The following is a 19,205-nucleotide window of genomic DNA, read 5'->3' as shown; positions in this document are numbered from 1 at the left end:
GCACACACCATTAGCGTTTTTCAACTGGAACTACACATTATTTTCCCCTTATTTAGATCAAAGACAAGAATGTGCATGCGAACAAGCATGATTTAATTTTAGATTTATTTGATGGCCAGTTGTGGCCTGTTGAGGTGCAATAAATATCAGAAGTTCTAAAATATCTATTATGTTTGATTGTTCTAATATTGTAATGACAGTATCTACAGTGATGTATTAAATTTGATAGGTGTCTTGTCTCACATTGTCACAGCAACATTAAAATAATTTAGATTAATGTACAGTGTTTACTGGAAAATATTTAATTAATTAACTGTCCATTTAATTCATTGAACATATTTAATATTCAGTTTTAATATAAATAATTGAACATACAGTTGAATTTAAAGTTCCATTAAAAGGTGGGGAGGAATCTAAATTCATTGACATATTTGAACATTTTTTAAAAAGTGACGCAATAGTTACTTTCCCTAGTAAGTAATTAATTTTATATTGTTGTAACTGGGTTACTAACTCTCGTTTGCCGTTTTTACCAGGGTGGTTCAAAATCGTTTAGAGTAAAAAAAGATTGTGAATCCTTTATTTGAATATTTATGAATAAAAGGATCGTGTTGCCACATGGCTGAAATTATAAAAAAAGGTACTACTTTTTTATAATTTCAGCCATGTGGCAACAGCTTTAAATAAGTGGCCATGCAATAAATCCCTCATATGTATGAGGATTACTGACATTTAATAAACAAGACTGGAGTAAGGGTTTAATGTTGAATTTCAGAGATTTCATAATAAACAGGTAATGATTTTAATGGATTTGTAGCAAAATGTGCTTATATGTGATGAGGTTAAATTGGTTTTCGCAGTATTTTTTTGAGAATTCTATAATTGACATTACAGGGATGGAACAGTGACATGCTAATGTGCTAACATAAAGTACTGTTTGCATATGGTTAGTCATAGCTATCGCATGGTAAATCTGTATTGTTCACCTGTTATTTAGCTGATGTTTAACTATTCATCAAGGTGCAGCTGCTTCTGAACCAAAGCCAGCCGGCCGGGGACGTGCCCAGAAATCCTCAGCCTCAACCCAAAGCAGAAACATCATGCAAGGTAGTTGAGTGTGTGATGATAAGTGGATACACAGGTTAAAGTACCCTTCATAAATTAATAAAACAATAAATGAAACAAGACTGGTCATAAGTCATATTCAAATATGTCTGAATGATAGTTGTTGCATTAATAGTTGTCACTCTGTCTCTCCTTTGGTGTCTTTATTTTTCTTGCTAAAGCATTTCAGTCTTCATCTTCTCGTGGTGGACCGAGGAGGTCTTATGTACAAGATGAAGTAATTCAAATGAACACGCACGCTCACACACTTCTTTAATAGCTGTCTTGTGACTTGTGCAGTGCTTCGTCATTGTGTGTTCACTCTTTTCCCAGATAACTATCGATGACTCCGATGATGATGATTCACCTGTAATGAAAGCTACCCGGCCTCCTCCAAAGTATGTGTGTGTGTCCTGTGGCATTTCAGTCTTCAGAGGGATGTTTATGTACAAGTAAATTGCATTTTATTGCTTTAGATTTTCTTGCACCACACCCCATATCTCAAATCTTTTTTTCTTACCGTAGAACAGCACCATCATCGTCCATTACTCGGCACAGCTCTCAGAGTCAGAGCCAATCGAGAGAGGTTGCATTTGATGACAGCGATGAAGATGAGGTAAAAAGAAACCAGAATAAACAATGAGGAAGCATTTTGAGTGCAGTGTCATAATCACGTGCAGAATTTTTTTGGATAAGATTTATATATATATATACACTCAACAAAATATAAACGCAACACTTTGGTTTTGCTCCCATTTTGTATGAGATGAACTCAAAGATCTAAAACTTTTTTCCACATACACAATATCACCATTTCCCTCAAATATTGTTCACAAACCAGTCTAAATCTGTGATAGTGAGCACTTCTCCTTTGCTGAGATAATCCATCCCACCTCACAGGTGTGCCATATCAAGATGCTGATTAGACACCATGATTAGTGCCTTAGACTGTCCACAATAAAAGGCACTCTGAAAGGTGCAGTTTTGTTTATTAGGGGGGATACCAGTCAGTATCTGGTGTGACCACCATTTGCCTCATGCAGTGCAACACATCTCCTTCGCATAGAGTTGATCAGGTTGTCAATTGTGGCCTGTGGAATGTTGGTCCACTCCTCTTCAATGGCTGTGCAAAGTTGCTGGATATTGGCTGGAACTGGTACACGCTGTCGTATACACCGGTCCAGAGCATCCCAAACATGCTCAATGGGTGACATGTCGGTGAGTATGCCGGCCATGCAAGAACTGGGACATTTTCAGCTTCCAAGAATTGTGTACAGATCCTTGCAACATGGGGCCGTGCATTATCCTGCTGCAACATCAGATGATGTTCTTGGATGTATGGCACAAAAATGGGCCTCAGGATCTCGTCACGGTATCTCTGTGCATTCAAAATGCCATCAATAAAATGCACCTGTGTTCTTCGTCCATAACAGACGCCTGCCCATACCATAACCCCACCGCCACCATGGGCCACTCGATCCACAACATTGATATCAGAAAACTGCTCACCCACACGACGCCACACACTCTGCCTGCCATCTGCCCTGAACAGTGTGAACCGGGATTCATCCATGAAGAGAACACCTCTCCAACGTGCCAAACGCCAGCGAATGTGAGCATTTGCCCACTCAAGTCAGTTACGACGACGAACTGGAGTCAGGTCGAGACCCCGATGAGGATGACGAGCATGCAGATGAGCTTCCCTGAGACGGTTTCTGACAGTTTGTGCAGAAATTCTTTGGTTATGCAAACCGATTGTTTCAGCAGCTGTCCGAGTGGCTGGTCTCAGACGATCTTGGAGGTGAACATGCTGGATGTGGAGGTCCTGGGCTGGTGTGGTTACACGTGGTCTCCGGTTGTGAGGCTGGTTGGATGTACTGCCAAAATCTCTGAAACGCCTTTGGAGACGGCTTATGAACATTCAATACACGAGCAACAACTCTGGTTGACATTCCTGCTGTCAGCATGCCAATTGCACGCTCACTCAAATCTTGCGACATCTGTGGCATTGTGCTGTGTGATAAAACTGCACCTTTCAGAGTGGCCTTTTATTGTGGGCAGTCTAAGGCACACCTGTGCACTAATCATGGTGTCTAATCAGCATCTTGGTATGGCACACCTGTGAGGTGGGATGGATTATCTCAGCAAAGGAGAAGTGCTCACTATCACAGATTTAGACTGGTTTGTGAACAATATTTGAGGGAAATGGTGATATTGTGTATGTGGAAAAAGTTTTAGATCTTTGAGTTCATCTCATACAAAATGGGAGCAAAACCAAAAGTGTTGCGTTTATATATCTCCGGCCAATCTCATGCTCCATGGTGCCCTCACTCATGAACAAGACCCTGAGGTACTTGAACTCCTTCACTTGGGGCAAGGCTGTATTCCCTACCCAGGGTAGGCAATCCATCGGTTTCCTGCTGAGAGTCATGGCCTCAGATTTAGAGGTGCTGATCCTCATCCCAGCCGCTTCACACTTGGCTGCGAACTGATCCAATGAGTGTTGGAGGTCACTAGCCGATGAAGGTAACAGGACCACATCATCTGCAAAAAGCAGTGATGAGACCCTGAGCCCACCAAGGATGAAAATTATAATTGTTCTTATCCACCATAGAAGAAGAGCTCCTCTGGCATTTAACGGCATCCTTGTTGGTGCATTGCTGCCACCTGCTGCATCAGTCTGTTATAGCAGCACTAAATCCTCTCGAGTCCAGTGACGGATTTTTTTTTGTTTTTTTTATGCGATCGACTAGAACTCAACCCGTGATCGACAGGTCGTTCGTGATCGACTGCTTGGGCACGCCAATTCTATGCTGTCCTCACCACTCTCTGCAAAGACTTCCAATCTGAAGCCTTACAGCTCCCACACCAGAGTGAGATGCAGCTGGTCAGCAGGCTCTCGATGGTCCCTCTATAGAAGGTGGAGAGGATGGGAGGGGAGAGGGAGGCTCTCCTCATCCATTGCAGGAAATACAGACGCTGCTGAGCTCTCTTTGCCAGGGAGGTATTTTGGACCATTCTTTACAAAACATCTCCAGCTCAGTCAGGTTTGTTGGTTTCTGAGCATGGACAGCCCACTTAAAATCACACCACAGATTTTCAATAATATTCAGGTCTGGGGACTGAGATGGCCATTCCAGAACGTTGTACTTGTTCCTCTGCATGAATGCCTTAGTACAGGGGTGTCCAAGTTCAGGCCTCGAGATCTGCCTTCTTGACACTCTTAGTTGTCTCCCTGCTCCAACACACCTGAATCCAATGAAAGGCTCATTAGCAGGCTTTTAATAAGCCTTTCATTGGATTCAGGTTTTTTGGAGCTGGGAGACAACTAAAGCCCATTTCACACCGGGGGTGCTCCCGGTTGCTCCCAGTTCATGTGTCATTATGACGCCGCAGCGTGGAAGCAACTCAGTGCCGAGATGATGCAGCTCAACGCCACAACAGTGCGAGGGGCGCAAAGAAGTAAGCAAATCGGGCGCCGAAAAATTAAACCAGTTTAATTTTTTTGCCATCTTGTGCTTGACGCAGAAATGAAGTGGTTCCAGCGCATGTCGGGGCAAAGAGGTGTAACTCGGGGCAAAGAGGCGTTACTCGGCGTGACTCAGAAGCCACACCCTCGAAAGACCATGCTACTCGACGCCAATTATGATTTCTGCTGTGTTCCGTTGTTCCCCGATGTATAAATCACGCAAGACTGTTTTAACTGTGTACTCAATGCAGTAAAAACAACAAAAAAAGACCACCGTAAAAAAAAATGCTGATTGCAGCTGCTGCTCCTCTCTGTTTGGCGCTGTCTGTTGAAGAGAGGCACTGTGAAGCAGCTTCTTCTCTCACGCGCGCACATGTGAACAATTAAAGAAAATAATTGTCTGCAGGCAGTTAGTTCCTTCTCTTCTCAAACTCTTTCATCACAGTTAAAAAAGGACATAAGTCCAGGACGTCAACATCAAGTAGAACTCCAGACATCTCCACATTTGCTCAAGAACGGTTCATTCGCGCGCGCATCTCACGGACAAAGGAGGAAAGATAAACTATAACAGAACTCAGAGCGCAGCCCTACAGCTCAGCACAACAACAAGTAGAAGAGACGTCAGAGTGCACAGTCTGTCTGCAGCCAAACTGTGCACTCTGACTTCTCTGTGCAGAGAACCTGCAGGCTGTGTTCTCACCTCCTCTCTGGCCCCTGCTGCGCGCACCTGACACAGATATTCCCGCGTCGTCATGACACCACAGGAAGCAACTGGGAGCAGCCCCGGTGTGAAAGGGGCTTAAGAGTGTCAGGAAGGTAGATCTCGAGGACCAAACTTGAGCATCCCTGCCTTAGTAGATTTTAGGGTCATTGTCTTGTTGAGAGATCCAGCCCTGGTGCAACTTCAACTTTTTCACTGATTCTTGAACATTGTTCTCAAGAATGTACTGATATTGACTGGAATCCATGTAAGCCTCAACTTTAACAAGATTCCCAGTACCTGCACTGGCTACACAGCTACACAGCATGATAGAACCACCTCCAAATTTTACTGTAGGTAGCAAATGTTTTTCTTGGAATGCTGTGTTCTTTTTCCGCCCCTTATGTCCAAATAACTCAATTTTAGTTTCCTTAGTCCACAGCACCTTAGTCCAAAATGAAGCTGGCTTGTCCAAATGTGCTTTAGCATACCTCAAGCGACTCTGTGGTGTGTACACAGAAAAGGCTTTCTCTGCATTACAGCATCATACAGTATCTCCTTGTGCAAAGTGCGCTGTATAGTTGAACGACATACAGTGGTCCCTCGCTATAACGCGGTTCACCTTTCGCAGCCTTGCAGTTTTCGCAGATTTTTTTGTGCCATTTTGCATGCTTTTTTTTTTTTTTTTTTAACAGCGCATTGTGTTCTGCGTCCTTATTGGGCGGGCCAGTCGCGGCACCGGTCAGCATCACCGCGATTGCTCTGACTGCCTCCGATGCGCTTTCTGCGGGCTCGGTAAGCGAAGCAGTGGGCCACTCACACCACCCTCCTGTCTGTGGGGCGGAACTACGCCAAATCTGGCAACAGGTCCAGAGACTACGCTTGATGTTTTGATGCGGATGTTGACCACAGCCACAGAGCTCCGTGGCCACCGAGAGAGGACTTGGATTCTTTGCAGGTCCCGCATCCATACCTCCAGAGGCAGTGAGCAAAGGGAGAGCACGGACATTGTGTTCTGAGTGTGTCTATTTATAATCTTCTCGCACAGAAGAAAAAAGAGAGTGTTTACACAAGAGAGAAAAGTGAGAAAATGTTAATGCCTGTTTGAGAAAAGTGTATAAAGTGTGTAGTGAGGGGTTTTACAGCCTTAAAACGTCTATAATAATTGCAAAAAATAGCGCTGACTGCTTCGCAGATTTCGCTTATCGCGGGTTATTTTTAGAACGTAAGTCCCGCGATAACCGAGGGACCACTGTACAGAGACACTATCTGCATCAAGATCATGTTGTAGGTCTTTGGAGCAGGTCTGTGGGTTAACGATTACTGTTCTCACCATCCATTGCTTCAGCTTATCTGAGATTTTTCTCGTCTGCCACTTCAGCCTTAACTAGTCCTGTGCCTGCAGTCTTCCATTTCTTGACAGCTGACATTTGCCTGAAACTGACAGCTGAAATCTCTGTATCCTTCCCCTAAACCATGATGTTGAACAGTCTTTGTTTTCAGGTCATTTGGGAGGTGTTTAGAGGCTCCCATGTTGCCACTCATTAGAAGAGATGCAAAGTGGAGGAACATTTGCAAATGGCCACCTTAAATACCCTTTCTCATGGCTTACCAAACCAATTTTGTGTTCTAATAATTAGTGCTAAATGTATTCAAATCAATAAAATGACAAGGGTGCCCAAATTTATGCACCTGCCTAATTTTGTTTAAATAATTATTGCACACTTTCTGTAAATACTCGAACTTCATTTCACTTCTCAAACATTAGTGTGTTCGTCTGCTATATGTATATTTAACTGAAATTTTTGATCCAGACAAACCAATGATTTATAAAGGAAAACATGGAAATCATCAGGGGTGCTCATACTTTTACATACAACTGTATATTGTTGGTGTTGTACTTGGATGACAGTCATGGGTCAACAAGGTGAACAGCAGGGAGCTCAGGAGGGCAGCCTTGGGGGAGCCGGTGTACAGGGAGATGAGAGTGGAGGTGTTGTTCCCCACACGGACTGACTGGGTTGTGCCGGTGAGGAAATCCAGCAGCCAGTTGCACAGATTGTGGCTGACTTGAAGCACAGGGGGACGACGGCCTGGTTGAGTTAAGTGTTGAAATGTCCGTGAGCATGTCAGCCCGCTGGTCTGCGCACTCCTTGATCAGCCGACCTGGGATGTTATCAGGGCCTGTAGCCTTTCGTGCATTGACCTTTCTCAGGGCTCTCCGCACAGCAGTGGTCTCGAGCCTGAGGGTCTGTTCATCGGGGCAGGGTTGCTTTCCTCACATTGGTGTTGTTTAGCACTTCAAATGTCTCAAAGAAGTTGTTGAGCTCATTGAGGATGCTGATGTCATTTTGGCAGCGATAGGACGTGCCTTGTAGCATGTGACAGTCTGTGTGCCCTTCCACAGTTGTCTGGTGTTGCTGGGGTCATAGAAGAAACCCTGGATCTTCTGTCTGTGGGCCCGCTTTGCTACCTTGATGCACAGTTCAGATTGGCCCTTGCTGATCTAAAAGCACCCTCAGTCTTGAGCGCATCTCCTTTGTCATCCAAGCTTTCTGGTTGGCACGAGTTACTATCTTTCTTACTGTGACCTCCTCCATGCACCACTGGATATAGTCAGACACAGACGAAGCATACCGGTACTCCTCCACATTTGTGTGCGACTGTCCGTTGCCGCCTCCCTGAACATACCCCACTCTGTGCGCTCAAAGCAGTCTTGCAGTGCAGATAGAAGACCCCCTGACATGAGCATGTCTTTGAGTCACGCACTAGCACGGCCTATGTCATGCTGGAGAGTAAACTCATCTTTAACGGGTGCAAACAGGACGTGAGAGGGGCACCGGTGAGTGCTATGCACACAGAGAATTTTGAAATGTTCAAAAAATCTTTCACGCATAAATGTCGTGTTACGTGGCGCGATCTAATCGCCAACACGATGTGCAGCTCGTCAAGTGGAGTAAAGAAAAGTGAACAGAGCGAGTGGTGACGTTCAGCGGATCACATGAGAGTGCAGCTCGTCTGAAGGATTATAACAAGAAGTTAAATCTCTCATAAACATGCTTTAACAGCTGCACACAAGAAGGAAAGAACACACAACTGTTTTAATCATGCCATGACAATGTAAACAGGACAAATAATTACGTTTTTAGATGGTTCAAAATGATTTCTGCAGCGGTCCTCTGTGATTCAGGAAGTGATTACAGCCATTTTCAATGGCCACTTTGCAGAGAAGACGATCAATCCGACACAAAATTATTATTTTATATACACAGCGTCCAGCGCAGAGCACGTGGCAGCCGGGTAGAAACAAAGAACAGCATTCAGCTGGGAAACAGCGGGTGGGGATCATCACGACGACATGCGTGCAAGTGTGTGAATCAAAGACATGCTCGTGTCAGGGGGCCTATAGCACCCTCAGGCGACACTCTCACCTTCTTCACTGCAGGCTTTTCTCTGGTGAGCAAAGGCTGGTATGTGCGGCCTATGCTTGTGGGAAACTCCACTGCTTTGTAGGCCACTGGATCTAATTGGCATAGCAGACTAAGGCTCTGTAGTGTGGTCCATGTCTCTGTGCTTATGGAGACTAAATAACTGCTTAAACTAAACAAAACCTGACGGTTGTATGTAGCTCTAGCACCACTTCGCTCGCTGTAGGTGGTGGAATTAACAGTGTTTTTGCTGAGTTGTCGGGCGCCGCCATGTACGGAGCAATCCTCATAATATTTCTAATGTGTCAATTAGTCAGATGAGGACTTGTGCTGCCAGTATGTAGACCAAAGTTCAGTTCCCAATCGTGCTTCTTGTCTGTGTCCAGTAAGACGCTTTGGAAATAACCTGCTCTGACTGGTGTCCCATCCAAGGGGAGTTGTACGCTCTCATCCACTTCTTGCTGTGGAGTCTGTGGATGAGCACCAGCCTGATGGGCCTCCAGTGATGAAAGTTTTCCGGAAATGACCGGAAGTCAGGGTTTTTACTCACATGGTGAACGTTTCCGGGTTATTTTTGAAACGAGTCCATTCATTCAGTTCATTTTAGTTCCACGCCCAAACAGTTGGTGGCGGTAATGCACCATGTTGGTTTGCAAGCCGCCAATAATTTCCAAAGAAGAACAAGGGTTCATTTGTTTTGGGCTTTAAGAGTTTATAAAGTCATATTTTTGTGGACTGCGCTGTTGTTTTTCTAACAATTTACTTTGTTGTGGACATTAAAAGTCATGAGCTGCGTTTTTCCTTCAGTCATCATACATTAAGTGGAGCTAACAGGTGATGCTTCCAGCTGTAAAAAAAATTCTAATGCCGTTAGCATTCAGACGAGAGTTTGCGAGTCAAAAGGGAAGGTGATGGTCTAGTGGTTAAGACATTGGGCTTGGGACCAGAAGATCCTCGGTTCAAATCCCAGCCTGACTGAAAAAGTCACTAAGGGCCCTTGGGCAAGGTCTTTAATCCCTAGTTGCTCCCGGTGTGTAGTGAGCACCTCGTATGGCAGCACCCTGACATCAGGGTGAATGTGAGGCATTATTTGTAAAGCGTTTTGAGTGTCTGATGCAGATGGAAAAGCGCTATATAAATGCAGTCCATTTACCATGTATTCAAAACCACAAGATTAATGAGTTTGAGCAATGGACAAAAATTTGTCTGAGGTGAGTGAGTGAAAATAATACATGACGTTACTGCTCTGCTGAGGTGTATCAACTAAACTAGCTTTTAGCTGTAATCACTGTCGAGCTGAGTGTTTGTCCTATTTTTTATTTTTACAAGATAAAGCTACACAGTTTTTGTTGTTACTGCCATAACTACAAGAAAGTTTAAATACTTGAAATAACAGATTTTTTATTTAAAGTTTTTTAACCATCAAGTAGTCAAAGAAAATAGCACAGTGCTGTTTCATATTTCTTTATATTTAAGAATTATATTTCTTGACCACATCAGAAACATACATTTGCTGAATGAATGAATGAATGAATGAATCTACATTAGTACATGTACACATTACTTTTCATTTTATTTGTCGAAAAAATAAAGTTTTCTAATGTAAAGAAAAGTTTGTTTAACTTCAAAATGTACAGTAATCAGAAATTAATGTTGAATTAAAAACATATTTGTAAGGATTTTAAGGTGGCCAAGAATTTGAAAACAGATAAACAGCTTCAAAGCTCCTGCCAAAACCAAGGAAAATTCAGGAGTAAAGGTTGAACAAGTTGATGTATTAATGTGCAGTAAATATTCAGATTGTTCCATTTGAATGATAATGAGAATGATTATTTTTGAGTTCTTTGTATTGTCATTTCTTTTACGGTGTAGTTTTCTGAACCCACAGTGTATGTTTTTTGTATTAAAGACAGGCAGCACAATACAAGTCGTGTGAAAAGACGGGGGTGGAAAAATTGACCTGACCCAACAAAAGAAATACATTTTTTTGGAGATTTTTTTTTTTGGTGGGTAAATAGACCTGAAAATGCACCAGAATGCATCTGAGATTTTTCAGTTTATTTTCATTTATATAGCAGCAAATCACAACAGAGTTGCCTCAAGGTCCTTCACACAAGTAAGGTCTAACCTTTCCAACCCCCCAGATCAGCAGTGGTAAGGAAAAAACGCCCTCTGAGGAAGAAACCTCAAGCAGACCAGACTCAAAGGGGTGACCCTCTGTTTTGGCCATGCTACAGACACAAATTACAGAACAAAGAGATCTCAAATTTTTCTGGGGGAGAACCCCCAGACCCTCCACCAGGGGCTTCGGGCCTTTGACCCTTGCCAAACATTTTCAGGTTTTTTTTTTTTTTAATGGCCCACTTTCATCACTGGGCCTCAGGGCTTCATTGTTTTTATTTTATTTATCATTATATTATTTGAAGATGGCCCGCTGTAGACATTTTTATCATCCTATATCATGTAATTCTGTCTTAACAATTTATTCAAAAATGAGCCCAACGGGTATTTAGTGCCGTAATTCAAACATTTCTTATAATATTGTCCCTTGTCTAAAATGTGGTTCGAATTACACTATATTAATGGATGTAAGTGCAAATTGTTAATTTGTTGTCTTGGTTAATTTAGATCATGTGGTAGGTGAGGTTAAGGGCCTGATTTATTAAAGGTTTGTGTGTGTAAAAACTTGTGCAACCATCATTGCACTACCAAATACACCTGCATGCTCAGTTGCATATTGAGGATTGCATCTGTCAAATGCGCAAAATAACGCATATTGTCCATTTCGTGCATTTGCCTTTATCAGTATGCAGTTTTGGGTTTGTCCACATGAGTGCGCAGAATTCTGTGAGGGAGCATGTAAATAGAGCAGTTGTACACACACAGGGTCAAAATGAAAATTCATGGGTGCTGATTGCATCTGTATTTTGTGAGTTTGAAGCCTTTCTGTTAATTTATTGTGCTGGACAAACTGCTGTTCCAGGAGCACCCAGACCGCTACCTCCTGGTACACGGAATAAAGAAAAATCGTTCATTGTAAACGTCAGGGATATTTCAAAATATGAACAGTTTACCTCATCCACCCCCCCCTTCTTTAAGAATAAATGTCTCCATTTGTTGTTGGTAGACCTGAGTGCATTTTGATGCAACTCATTTTAATTACGGTCATCAATTTGTCACGCTGTGTTATGCAAATAAACACACACATCTTAGGGCTCATGTGGTTGATGCATGCACTTCTGTGAGTGCTGTGTGTGCGCTCTGCTGTGTGTATTCTGCTGATGAAACACACAAACAACTGTGCGCACAGAGTGCATACAACTGTGCATTCTGCTGGTACACAGCCAGCTGTTTATGACTCGTCCCTCACAGACTCCAGGCTGTGCGCAACTCCATGTGTGATAATGCACTCACATCTGTATGTGCCGCATGTGCATTCTGCTTTGTGCGTTACTGTGTGCATCAGTATTAAATAAAATATACTGCTGTTTGAGGACAAAGTTGTCTTTTATATACATTAAATCTGGATCAAAGGTTGTAGTAGCCGATTGCATTTTATTTCGTAGAGATAAGGTGAGAAGTTCAGTCATCATTGGGGAGCTCAGAGTAGAGCCGCTGCTCCTTCGCGTTGAAAGGAGCCAGCTGAGGTGGTTCGGGCATCTGGTAAGGATGCCCCATGGGCGCCTCCCAAGGGAAGTGTTCCAGGCACGCCCATCTGGGAGGAGACCCTGGGGAAGACCCAGGACTAGGGGGAGAGATTATATCTCCACACTGGCCTGGGAATGCCTCGGGATCCCCCAGTCAGAGGTGGTCAGTGTGGCACGGGAAAGGGAAGTCTGGGGTCCCCCTGCTGGAGCTATAACCCCCACAGCCCAATCTTGGATCAGCGGTTGAAGATGAGTGAGTGATGAGTGCATTTCATTTTGTGTTTACGGTGATTAAAGTACGCGAGACCCTCAAATAAATACTGATGTCTGTGTCATATTACCGCCCGCAATAACTTGCACATTTATTCTTAGTAAATCACTGGCGAGACTGTGTCCACCCCAACACACGCAAGTTTGGTTTGGTCACGCAATTTAGCGCTCGTTATCTGGGATCTTAGTAAATCAGGAAGAGTTTGATTTTGTTGTTGTTTAGAAGTCATGACATAAGTGAGTAAGGTCTTTTTGTAGGTCCTGTAACTCATTTGATCTGTCTTTGCTTGAACTTCTCCTTATCAATTGGCTGATCTTGTGCTTCAGCATTACTGTTAATGCATTAATATTAATTAAATGTTTGTTTTCCTTTTCTTTTGTCTTTCCTTGCAGGATAATCCATTTAAAGGCCCCACCCATCATGGGCGGCGATATCCATAAATGCATCCTTTTTGCAACTGCTCACATTTTTGACTCGCTAACAAAGGCTATCAACTGACAACTGAGTGGCAGCAGTCATGTTCACAAGTGCATTTGTTTCAGTTGCCCATACTCGTTATTCTTAATACTGATTTAATCCATTGATAAGCTGCTTTGGAAAAACTGCTCATTCATCAGGTTTTAGTGAAAATGGTACAGAGGCAAAAAAAGTATTTGAACCTTTCAGTGCTTGCATATTTGAGTGTTGGAATGCAATAAAAACTAAATAAATAAAAAACACGCTTCTGTTTATAAAAATTGCGAAAATGCCCTTTCAACTCACAGAGAAATTAATCTCGACATGACAGAAATTAATTAAAAATATAAAAGCCATAATGATGGGTTGCATCCTTTAGGCTTTTATATTTAATGTAAGTATTAATCAAAGACACAGGCAATGTGTCCTGTGCAACACAACAGTTCTCATCGACTGGAGCCTCGGACACCCAGACCTGTCAACGCCAAAGAGCATTTGCTGTTTCGCAATTGTGAATCTCGCGGTCCGTGACTCACGGAGAGGTCGGTTTCAGCAGAGTTCCGGTTTAGGGCACAATGTCAACACACCTCGTGAAGTATGGACAGCAAGACAACATCGGGGCACGGCAGAAGTCCATCACAGGTGCTATACCTCCTCTAGATAACCCTCTCAACTTGGGAGAACGTGTCATCATCATAATCACTTGTGAACTAGCTGAATCGACGCCATCCACATCCTCGCTTTGCCATAGTTTACATGCACTGTTGGGCACCGTAACTCTGCGGTGCCGTGGGGCATTCTGGGAAGCACATGGGGATTATGGGAAACATTAAAGTACAGAATAGGTCAAGAAAAACGGAACCTTTTGGAGGAAACGCTGAGTACTGTGAGAAATTCAAGCCGTGGCCCCTTCCACTAGTGTTCCCTTGCGACATCAAAGAGTACATTCCGCCATCAGGCCATGCGGATTTTCTCTCCATTATGCACGCAAACTACAACGGCTCATGAGTGCCGGCATATAAAACTAGCTGGAGCACTTACACTTACAAAACTGGCAGAAGCACAAGCCCATTCCAGGCAACATCTTCCATGAGGGAGGATTATAAAATTTGGGCTGAAATTGTTTTAAGAAAAACCACAACCTACCAAACAGAGTACCATTGGTGGGCACAGTTCCGCTAACTGCTAATTAGCAAAGCTAGCTTTTTTGTTAGCGGATTAGCTTCATAGCTAACTTCAAAAACCATCAGCAAGCCAATTAGCTTCCACTAAATTTAGTTTTGATAACTTTTACTCTGCTAATGTTTTTTTGCTGGCATAGTAAGTAAAGCAGAATGGTCAAAAAGGTTTGTAGACCCACACGTTAGTTCCAGTCTGTTATGTGTTTTGCAACAGTTAGGCAGCTGTGAGGAGCTGAGCTCAACCCTATCCCAGCAGAAGGGACCCAGCTGCTACAAAGAAAAGAAAAAAGTAATTTACATTCAACATAGAGTGCCCAGAGGTGTGGCAAAAGGCATAAAAAGCAAAGCAGGTTTGACTTATGGTTTAATTTAAAAACCAAACTAATTCGGGGGGTTTTATTGATTTTAACATTAACTCTATCATTTTTACAAATTGAAAAATATCACATCTTTTAGTTTTAAATTAATGCACTAATTCTGAAGGTTTGCGCATTAAAACTCACAGATGCCAAAAGGCATTATGGGAAAGTGATATTTTTACTTTGTAAAAATGACAGTTAAAGTTAATATCAATAAACCATCTGGAATTAGTTAAATTTTTAAATCAAACCATAAGTTAAACCTGCTTTGCTTTTTATGCCTTTGCCACACATCTGGGCCAGTGTATGTTGAATGTAAATGTCTCTTTCTTACAGCAGTGTGCAAGCCGCACAAAGACAGAAGCTCTGACTCATTGTTTGTGATCGCCTTTGATTCTAGTCAGAAGTGTTGGCGGTGCCTAAACTCAAAACTGGCTTGTCAGTAGCTGATACTGTAGCGGAGCCAATACTAAAAGTTAGCAGTTAGTTGTAGCTTCTGCAATTTTCTTTTTTCAGTTTATCGGGCTATCGTTATAAAAGTTAACTTTTCAGTTAGGGGATTAGCGGTTATTGAAGCTAACTTTTTGTTTAGCTGTACCCACCACTGCAGAGTACACACCAAAATGAACACATTTCAGCCACCTCAAGGAAATAACATCAAACAATGTTAGCCTGAGCGCTTGTCCATTATGTTCCATTTAAGATTTTTGAGTCATGCAGTGGCCAGTTTTCTTCAAATGAGTCACGGGATGGATATATGAACATTTTATTTACAACAGTCGTTAAGAAATACAAACCTTATGGAACTGTATGGTAAATCTGGAGGATCGCGCACAAAAGGAGATCAGTGAAATTAGATTTTACTATGAGTTTAAAGGGCATTGTTTTAGGAATTTTTAAATACAGAAGCCTGATTTTTGTTTTATTTATTTAATTTGATGCCATTCCAGCATTTAGACATGTAATAATTTAAGAGTTTACATATTTTTCTTGCCACTGTGAAAGATAGAGATTTTTTGCTAATCAGAACTTTGCTGTTACACAGCTGCTCCAACAACAGTCAACGGTGTTTGATTTTAGAGGAAATAATAAAGTTTTGTTTTTCCAACACACACAACTGCTTCTTTGTCTGTGAATTATGATCTCCTTCTGAGTGATGATGTCCTCCTCTGACAGAAAACTAGCCATCTGTTGACATAATGTGCTGGCAGCAGAGGAAGTGAGGGCAAGGTGAAAGGGAGCTGATACAGACTACAAACAGACTGCCGGTAGCTGCTGCCACCAAATACATGCAAGGTAGAAGTAGGGTTTCTTTTTTTTTTTTTGCAAGGTGGGTAGTAAATGTAGAGAAAAAGATTCTGCAGCTGTTTCTGTGGATAGAAGTGTCTATTAAATGTGGAAATGTAAAACTGATCATTCAGAAACTGACATCTCCAGGTAGAGGCACAATGTGAAAAGCGTTGGGTAACAAAGGATTATTCATTATGAGAGAACAAAACTAAGAATATTCTGTATGTCGAAATTAAATTTTTGTCTCTACAATATGTAGGGCAAATGTAAGAGCAGGGAGAGAGATAATGAATTACCACCAGTTTCCAGTCTGTGTCTTTGAACAAGTCCCATCATCTGCGTGGTGCCCATCCTCCCAGCTGTAAGTGGAGACTGGGATTGACTGGGGAAGTAACCTGCTTTGGGCTGACATCCTGTCCAGGAGAAGTCAAAGAGTCTCCCCCGCATCTCGTACATAGTCCGGGGAGAAGCGCAGACAGCAACGTGCCTCAGAGTCTGTGTAGGACTTACTACTAATGCAGAGGTTTAAGGTACCTTTGAGCAAAACATTTCATCCTGATCTTAAAACAAAACATAGTCCAGAGTGATTTTATTTGTCATTATCTTAGTTTGTCATCACAGAGTTGAAAGATATGTTCTCTACTTTCAGTACTTTGCTGAGAAAATGTGTTTTTACTTTAAAGAAGGAAGTTTTCTGGATGATCCAGTTTTCCATTACACATTTTATTACAAAAAAAGTCACCTCACACAAGTCAGCATTGAATGTACTGTATTTGTTATGGTGTGTGTGTGTTTTTTTTTTTTTTACAAGAATTTAAAATTTTACAGAATTTACAATATATACAAGCAAATGACTGTAGCCACACTGAGGTTTTTTTCTGTCTAACAGGCTTTACTTCAAATTACAATAAAACAATGACTTCTCAGAAATATGGATGTTTCAATTCCTATTGAATGTAGACACCAGAGAATCATAAAAATACAGGTTCATATTTAATTTGTTTATTAACACATCAGGCCATCACTTTAAAACTGCAGGGCACTCAGACTCCACACCACCAGCGCCCAACAGTCCAATGGACTTGTGGATTAGAACTTTTTAATTAAATATTTACCTTTTAAGGTAAATATTATGTTGCCAGATTGGGCAGTTTCCTGCTTAATTGGGCAGTTTAAAATTTTATTGGTACTGTTGCCAAATTGGGTGGTGTTGCCAGATTGGATGGATGTTAATTTTATTTTGTGGGTAAAAATAGCTTTGGGCTGGTTTGGGATCCATTTGGTGGGTTTTAAAAATACATTTAAATGCTAAATTGTACAAAGCCCAGGAATGCATAATCAGTCGGCTACATGACATCATTAATGGGTTTGTAGGAGCTGGTTTGTGAGCAGTAGATGTTATTGCTGCATCTTATTACTGTAGGAGTTTATGCTTAGCCTGTGTTGCATTTTGACAGACCAGCCTTAGCACTAGGGACAGCTAAAAGACAGAACAAGATATCAATCTAGTGGTTTTTTAAAAGCAGTTTTGTGTGTGTGTGTGTGTGTGTGTGTGTGTGTGTGTGTGTTTTAACAGCTTTTGGGCTGTTTGGCAACAATGGTGCACATACCCTTCCCTTTCCCCATGCTTCATGAAAATCACCATATTTGTTTTTTAGTCATCCTGTGTGACAGCCCAGAAGTAAAGCAACAGATGAGTGAAAAGAACCTGCTTGGCAGAGATAATGTAGAATGTCCACTTGCAGAATGTAAAAATTGGCAACTATTCTTACAGTGTCTAGTGATGAAGGCAGAAGAAAATGATGTAAGATTAAAGAAAAACACATTTCATAGTCTTGAGCTACACTGAAAAAGGCAACATCTTACCAAATTTCTAAAACAAAAAAGTAGTTACATTTAATATAAGACAAAATCATTTAACAAGTAAAATTTCAATTAAGATATAAGGACTTAAAAAATGCAGCTTCCTAATTTTAAGATATATTTTACTAAGTTTAGGAAGTGTTGCATCTTTTACTAATAGCAGAGCATCTTCAAACAAGATGTATGAAAGACTCTTAAGATTTTTAAGATGCAACTAAGTCCATTTGACTGCTCCCTTGTTTTCACTTGGGGTCGCCACAGCAGACCCAAGGTGGATCTGCATACTGATTTGGGACAAGTTTCATGCTGGATGCCCTTCTTGACGCAACTACGCATTGCATGGAGAAAAACAAGTAATTATAGCTTACTGAAATTTTACTACTTAAGATTTTTTTTTTTTTCTTGTCTGAAGTGCAATTAGATAGTTTGACTAGAAATTTGACAGATATGCTTGGTAAGATGACCAGGTTTTACAGTGTAGGACAATTTCAAACCCAGACACTTACTCTTGACTCAGCTTCTCAAGTGATACAATCAGGGTATCCACTGATTCCTCAAAGATCACAGCATCATCCACACAAACCTTCCTCACCTAAGCTGCGCTTCTCAACAACCCCACAAAAAAACACCCAATCCATGCAAGCATTGAAAGGAGTAGGTGCCAGAACACATCCCTGAGGAACGCCAGGCGTCACTGGGAAATACTCTGGGACTTACTCTGGGATTGTCCCCGCTGTGTACAGCACTCACAGTTCCTATGTATAAGCTGGCTATGATGCCCAGCAACGTCTTGAGGATCCTGTGAGATTTCAGATTAATCTAAACAACCAAAACATACGCTTACAAAACTCAACATACTCTGCAAAAGAAGCACTGCCAATATTCAGACTTGTATCTAAATGGACAACTGCAATGAAAAAAATAAAGAGGTTGAGTTAGATTAGATCTTGAATTTCTCTCTGGGATCAATAAAGTATCTATCTGTCTATCTATCTATCTATCTATCTATCTAGATTACCACCAAATTGTCCAATTTCTGCCCCCAGCTATATCCACAGAAATTCATTATCTGTAAAACACTTTGCTTAAATCAATTTGAACAGAAATGTTCACCTTAAGTTCTAATCCACAACATAATAAATAGGACTCAAAGGAACATTTTTCCCCATCTGTGCATGAAGTAAGATCAAGTAATTTTCCACTTAAAGTGCTCATGCAAATTATTTTGTGGGTGCAACATTAGCAGTGACAAAACATGCCTTTGCCCCTTAATGGGGTTGTGTGAGAATCAGTGCACCATAAATGCATTCATCCCTGGAACTTGACTGCTGCAATGCAGACATCAAACTTTGGCTTTGTATTGTCTCATGATGGAATATTTTGGCAGAGGTTTACTCCGTCACCTTTAAGGACTCTAATCAAAGACATTTTCTTAAT

Source organism: Thalassophryne amazonica, chromosome 4 (genome assembly GCF_902500255.1).
Source record: "Thalassophryne amazonica chromosome 4, fThaAma1.1, whole genome shotgun sequence".
Taxonomy (NCBI): domain Eukaryota; kingdom Metazoa; phylum Chordata; class Actinopteri; order Batrachoidiformes; family Batrachoididae; genus Thalassophryne; species Thalassophryne amazonica.
This window is presented reverse-complemented; position numbering follows the sequence as displayed.